We start from the raw sequence: 7,500 nt of genomic DNA, 5'->3' as shown, positions 1-7,500 counted from the left end.
GCAGCCCCTCTTTTCGTCAGCGTGCCCCCCTGACGAATTTTCCTGCCTGGCCCGGCCGGTCCAGCCCCTGTTCGTCGAAAAATCTGCGCTGCCGATTTTCCACTCCGCAGCCCCTGTTTTCGTCAGCGTGGCCCCCTGACGAATTTTCCTGCCTGGCCCGGCCAGTCCAGCGCCCAGCCCCTGTTCGTCGAAAAATCTGCGCTGCCGATTTTCCCCGACGAACCTGCAGCTGCACAAATCCGCGCTGCCACTGCCCCATTGTCTGGACCAACAGTCTTTTCCATCAAGCCCTGGACTATAAATCGTCCAGACTCATCGCCAGCACCCGCTGCCGATTCTGCCGACTTTGCCGATTTCGTCGGCGCTGCCGATTCCAACACTGCACCCACCGTGTCTAAACCAGCGCTGTTTCGTCAGCGTGTCCCCTTGACGAATTTCCCTGCCTGGCCTGGACAGTCCATCTTCCAGCCCATGTTCATCGAAAAATCTGCGCTGCCGATTTCCCCGACGAACCTGCAGCTGCACAAATCTGCGCTGCCGATTTCCCCCCCTGTCGGCATGGCTGCCGCTGCCCCGATGTCCAGACCAACAGTCTTTTTTGTCGACTTTGCCGATTTTGTCCGCGCTGCCGATTCCAACACTACCCCCTGCATCCAAACCAGCATTGTTTCGTCAGCTCTTCCCCTGACGATTTTAGCCCTGTAACAAACAGTAGGCCTCCAATCCCGCCAACGGGAGCCAAGTTGATAGGGAAGAGAATTGAATGACGCGCCTGGTCCTCGCACCCCGCCACCCGAGGGGCCTTTTTCCCGGCAGCCTCTGAAAAACTCTAGCTTTCACGGTCCTCGCCGCCCCTCACCACCATGGCAGGTGTCACGGGGGTGATTTTTCGCAACGAAATCCAACCCGTGCGGCAGCCTAGTCCCTCACTAGACTCAGCCTTCCCTCGCCACTCCCACTCGTGTTTGCCTAGTAACTAAGCAAGCGGAATACACAAGCAAGAATAGGAATCAAAGTGCACAACAAGCTTTACAGGAAATCTTTCCCAACCTTTATTAATCTCATACACAAAGGAAACTATACACAAATCCGTATGTGTGCTATGCACAAAGTTTACATGCTACACAAGCTACCTCTAACTAGTGTTCTTGCATGCCCCTATATGCTGGACATCCCCACCCGAACGCCCTTACATTTTGAACATTCCCACCCGAATGCTCTTTACATTTGGAACACTCTCACCCGAATGCTCTCCCACACACAAGAGCTGCATCTTGTATTTATAGACAAGCAAAGGAGCTGCAAAGGCTCCTCCCCATTATCCCCCATTTTCGGGAACTAGTGGAGCACTACCTCTCCCCCACGCTCCCATGTTTTCAGGACATGGTGGAGCACTACCTCACACCCATTATCCCATGTTTTCAGGACATAGTGGCCCGGCCAGCACCCAAGTTATGCTCCCATGTTCTGCCTCCCATGAAGCTGCCACTTTCCCCATTTTCGGGCTGTCTGCTTGCCAGCCCCAGCTGCCAGTTTCTGCTGCGTCAGCTGCTGACTTAGAAGGTCCATCACCTAAGTCCCACGTCCATGCCAAGTCACAAGCTCAAAGACTCGCATAGACCATTGCATGCTGCCTGCCGAATTCATTTCTGCCTATGCAAGGCTGCCGCAATCCATCGCTGCCGAATTCTAGGCAGTGTGCCTTCGTTGGCGCGTCCCAGCGCCTAGAGCTCTTTTCCCATGCCTTGGACAGTCCCTCGCCCAAGTTTCCAATCGTGCCAAGTCGAGCCCCTGACTTGCACAAGTTGCTGCGCGCTGCCGAATCCGCATCTGCGTGCAGGCTGCCCCTGCCTACGCTGCCGAATTCGCATATGCGTGCAGGCTGCTCCTGCCTACGCTGCCGAATTCTGCGATAGCCCCAATTCTCGTCAGCCTATCTCCTGACGAGGCTTGGACAGTCCCTCGTCCAGCCCATGTTCGTCAACAATCTTCGCTGCCGATTTTCCTTTGACGAACCTACAGCCGCATAAATCTGCGCTGCCGATTTCTCGCACTGATGGCATGGCTGCCAGCACCCTCAGGCCTTGTTTTGGCCAGCCAGCCAAAGCGTGCACCTCGTGCACATTTGACACTGTGACAAACCACCCCTACCAAAAGAACCCGACGCCCTCGTCGGACAGATTTGAAGTACCCTTTGCACCGCATCTGTTCCTCGTCACACTTCATGTTTCTCCGCATGAAACCTCTTCGGTTTTCCCACATTCAACAAATTCAGTCCACCGAATCTTTGTCAACCTGTTTCCAAACCAAGCTGTGACACATTCTGTTTTGGCTCGTTAGTTTTTCCACAAATGTCAAACACATCATACTCGCAAGTATGTTTTCGCAAAGTTTAGATGCCATGCCGCCTAGCACCCAAGGAATCCGTCCCTTCCTTCACAAAATACATCCACACAAAATCACTTTGAAGAACCCATATGAGCTCCCATACGAACATCTAGTTCTTCAACCATTCTGCGTGCCCCAAAACTGCAAGTATACCAATATTGCTTACTTGTCTGCTCTTCAGCAATCAACACATCCTGCCGAATTCGCCTCTGCCCCTGCAAGGCTGCTGCTTGATCATCGCTGCTGAACTCAATGCAGTGTGTTTTTCGTTGGCGCATCCTCACGCCTGGAGTTAAACCATGATCTGTCCATCGTCAAAGTTTTGAAACTCCCCCAAGTCTGCCTCGCACAAGGCAGTTTGGCCGCTCCTAAGTCTTCATCAACTCAGCTGGCCCCCTTCACACTAACTCTTTCCTTAGTGTTGAGCACACGTATAGGATTTACGTATGCCGTTTCTTCTCCATCCTTCCCCACGGAAGTAGCACTAGGCTGTGCTCTCAACAGGCAGTCCCTTGCGAAGTGCTTCCCCTCGCAAATAAAACAGCCCAAACATGATTCCGAAACATTTTCTTTCCCTTGGCTTCTGACTCCCCTTTGTCATCAGCCCTCTTAGGTTCTCCACCTGCAAGAAATAAGAATGAGACAGTGCTGTTACGCCCAGCACCAACTCAGTTTCGATGATCAACTCCATCTCATGTCGAAGTCTTTCGGCAAGTCCCTCCAAGTCCATTTGTAACCTGCCATAGCACAAACACATAGCATCCCAGCATCAAATTTCGTCTGACCTGGTTCCCCCGTGCGCTACTGTCATGCCTTAGAAACTTCGTCAATCACACAAGATTTCGCTGACGCAAAACAGCCCCTACTGTTTTCACCCTTCGCTGCATGTTTCGTCCACCGAAACTCGCAACACTTTGTCCCAACAAAGGTCATTGGCATTTTGCTTCCATCACTGCAATCCATCGCAATGCCCAAAATAGCCACTCGTACTGATTTCAAGACAGCACACAAAATCATCTTCGTCGACGATTTTGGCTTCCACACCAAGCCCACTGAATCGGCTGCCGAATCTGTCACCCAGTCTGTCCCTCGACATCGCGCAGACTCTTTGAGACACACCCCCACGGTACTGCCTCCTCTGTTATGCCTCCAATCCTGGTCCCAGCGTGACTAAAGTCTATCTCAGCCACTGTCTTCTTCACCCTGAACTATCCATCATCAAGGTCTCCACCGAAGACATCAATTCTGCCTCCCCAAAGGCAGTAAGCACAACAAATCTTCGTAGATTCGTCTGCCCTCAACTTGGTCTCTGGATTTTGCTTCCACCTCCCTGAACATTCATCTCCCTGAACATTCCTTCCTTGAGATGCACAACAATCCCTACGTTCTGCCACCAAGGCAGCAAGCAAGGCCAGACCGCATCCACTCCGATATATGCTGGCTCATGATGACTGAATTCCATCTCGGTCATCTAGCAAACGTATAAGGTTTACGTATGCCTAATCTCAAACGCCATCTTCCACAATGACAACTTCAAGGTTTCCCCTCCTTGGGCAACAATCTCATACAAAGTAATTTCCATCGCAAGAGAACAACAATGCAAATTTCAGTTTCGAACCCTTACCGATTTGCCTTCTCGTCTGACGGTCCATCATCAGCAGCAACAAGTTTAGGCTCTCCACGTTTACTTGCTTCTTCTTCTGTCTCGCCCCATCCTTCCCTCAAGGCTTTGACGAAAATACAGAAGTACCCAGCAGCCCCTCCGCTGGACCCTGCTCTCAAGCCTGCCAGTCCATCTGACAGTTTCAATGGCCGAATCAGCACCCATTTTGCGCTGATCCCTTCATCATCACTTTGCGTCGCCCATGGAGTTAAACCCCCCCAAAACTCCGCAGCCCTTTTGAACACCAACACTGCCCAAAATGCTAGAAAGTTTACCTCAAATGGTTCGGAACAAATCAGCCCTTCGATCTGCCCTCACAGAACAGCCCATCGTCTGTGCTACGAAACAGTCCATCGTTTCGTCAAGAACGCAAGCTGCGCTCTCCTCCAAAGTTTCTGCCAGTCCCATCGGCAGCAGCAATGTTTCCCTCAAATCAGTGCCTTCGATTTGTCCAGAGAAACATCAGCATTCTCGTTGCTGATCATTGCGCTGAAATCTGCCTATCCCTTGGCAGAAGCAGTAGTCCTCCCAAATCACTCCGTTGATTTGGCCGCAGAATCATTCTAGTCATCCTGCAAAGACAGCAACAGCGCTCTGATACCACTTGTCACGGGGGTGATTTTTCGCAACGAAATCCAACCCGTGCGGCAGCCTAGTCCCTCACTAGACTCAGCCTTCCCTCGCCACTCCCACTCGTGTTTGCCTAGTAACTAAGCAAGCGGAATACACAAGCAAGAATAGGAATCAAAGTGCACAACAAGCTTTACAGGAAATCTTTCCCAACCTTTATTAATCTCATACACAAAGGAAACTATACACAAATCCGTATGTGTGCTATGCACAAAGTTTACATGCTACACAAGCTACCTCTAACTAGTGTTCTTGCATGCCCCTATATGCTGGACATCCCCACCCGAACGCCCTTACATTTTGAACATTCCCACCCGAATGCTCTTTACATTTGGAACACTCTCACCCGAATGCTCTCCCACACACAAGAGCTGCATCTTGTATTTATAGACAAGCAAAGGAGCTGCAAAGGCTCCTCCCCATTATCCCCCATTTTCGGGAACTAGTGGAGCACTACCTCTCCCCCACGCTCCCATGTTTTCAGGACATGGTGGAGCACTACCTCACACCCATTATCCCATGTTTTCAGGACATAGTGGCCCGGCCAGCACCCAAGTTATGCTCCCATGTTCTGCCTCCCATGAAGCTGCCACTTTCCCCATTTTCGGGCTGTCTGCTTGCCAGCCCCAGCTGCCAGTTTCTGCTGCGTCAGCTGCTGACTTAGAAGGTCCATCACCTAAGTCCCACGTCCATGCCAAGTCACAAGCTCAAAGACTCGCATAGACCATTGCATGCTGCCTGCCGAATTCATTTCTGCCTATGCAAGGCTGCCGCAATCCATCGCTGCCGAATTCTAGGCAGTGTGCCTTCGTTGGCGCGTCCCAGCGCCTAGAGCTCTTTTCCCATGCCTTGGACAGTCCCTCGCCCAAGTTTCCAATCGTGCCAAGTCGAGCCCCTGACTTGCACAAGTTGCTGCGCGCTGCCGAATCCGCATCTGCGTGCAGGCTGCCCCTGCCTACGCTGCCGAATTCGCATATGCGTGCAGGCTGCTCCTGCCTACGCTGCCGAATTCTGCGATAGCCCCAATTCTCGTCAGCCTATCTCCTGACGAGGCTTGGACAGTCCCTCGTCCAGCCCATGTTCGTCAACAATCTTCGCTGCCGATTTTCCTTTGACGAACCTACAGCCGCATAAATCTGCGCTGCCGATTTCTCGCACTGATGGCATGGCTGCCAGCACCCTCAGGCCTTGTTTTGGCCAGCCAGCCAAAGCGTGCACCTCGTGCACATTTGACACTGTGACAGCAGGCCTCTAATCCCACCCATCAGCAGTTGTAGCCGATAGGGCAGTGATTTGAATGACGCGTCGCGGGCCGCCGGGTCATCTCACCCGGCCATTAATTGGAGCGTTTTTGGCTGGCCGAGGATGGGGGGATGGATCTCTTCTTCCGAAAAAGCAAACAGTACATCGGGAGTTATGTTGACGGGGCATGGAATTGAATGACCCGTCGCGGGCCGCCGGGTCATCTCACCCGGCCATCCCGGGGAGCGTTTTTCCCGGCAGCATCGGGGAAACTCTTGCTTTCACTGCCCGCTGCCCAAGTCCCCACTCGCATCGGCCCCCCGCGCCAACAAGCCAACGCTGCCGAATCGGCAGACACTGCTGCCGAATCTGCCGACACTGCCCCGCGGGCTGCCACTGCCCCAGTGTCTAAACCAGCGGTCTTTCTCATCGAGCCTTGGACTATCCAGTCCGTCCTGACTCATCGCCAGCACCTGCTGCCGATTCTGCCGACTTTGCCGATTTTCTCGGCGCTGCCGATTCCAACACTGCGCCCACCGTGTCTGAACCAGCGCTGTTTCGTCAGCGTGTCCCCTCGACGAATTTTCCTGCCTGGCCTGGACAGTCCACCGTCCAGCCCGTGTTCGTCGAAAAATCTGCGCTGCCGATTCTGCCGACTTTGCCGATTTCGTCGGCGCTGCCGATTCCAACACTGCCCGCCGTGCCTGAACCAGCGCTGTTTCGTCAGCGTGTCCCCTCGACAAATTTTCCTGCCTGGCCTGGACAGTCCATCGCCCAGCCCATGTTCGTCGCAAAATCTGCGCTGCCGATTTTCCCCGACGAACCTGCAGCCGCACAAATCTGCGCTGCCGAATCTGCCGACACTGTCCCGCGGGCTGCCACTGCCCCAGTGTCTAAACCAGCAGTCTTTCTCGTCGAGCCTTGGACTATCCAGCCCGTCCAGACCCATCGCCAGCACCCGCTGCCGATTCTGCCGACTTTGCCGATTTCGTCGGCGCTGCCGATTCCACCACTGCCCGCTGTGCCTGAACCAGCGCTGTTTCGTCAGCGTGTCCCCTCGATGAATTTTCCTGCATGGCCCGGCCAGTCCAGCGTCCAGCCCATGTTCGTCGAAAAATCTGTGCTGCCGATTCTGCCGACTTTGCCGATTTCGTCGGCGCTGCCGATTCCAACACTGCCCGCCGTGCCTGAACCAGCGCTGTTTCGTCAGCGTGTCCCCTCGACAAATTTTCCTGCCTGGCCTGGACAGTCCATCGTCCAGCCCATGTTCGTCGAAAAATCTGCGCTGCCGATTTTCCCCGACGAACCTGCAGCCGCACAAATCTGCGCTGCCGAATCTGCCAACACTGTCCCGCGGGCTGCCACTGCCCCAGTGTCTCAACCTGCGGTCTTTCTCGTCGAGCCTTGGACTATCCAGCCCGTCCAGACCCATCGCCAGCACCCGCTGCCAATTCTGCCGACTTTGCCGGTTTCATCGGCGCTGCCGATTCCAACACTGCGCCCACCGTGTCTAAACCAGCGCTGTTTCTTCAGCGTGTCCCCTCGATGAATTTTCCTGCATGGCCCGGCCAGTCCAG

The sequence above is a fragment of the Populus nigra genome, chromosome 2 (genome assembly GCF_951802175.1).
Source record: "Populus nigra chromosome 2, ddPopNigr1.1, whole genome shotgun sequence".
Taxonomy (NCBI): Eukaryota; Viridiplantae; Streptophyta; class Magnoliopsida; order Malpighiales; family Salicaceae; genus Populus; species Populus nigra.
The sequence above is the reverse complement of the archived record's forward strand: the minus strand, read 5'-3'. Positions refer to the sequence as shown.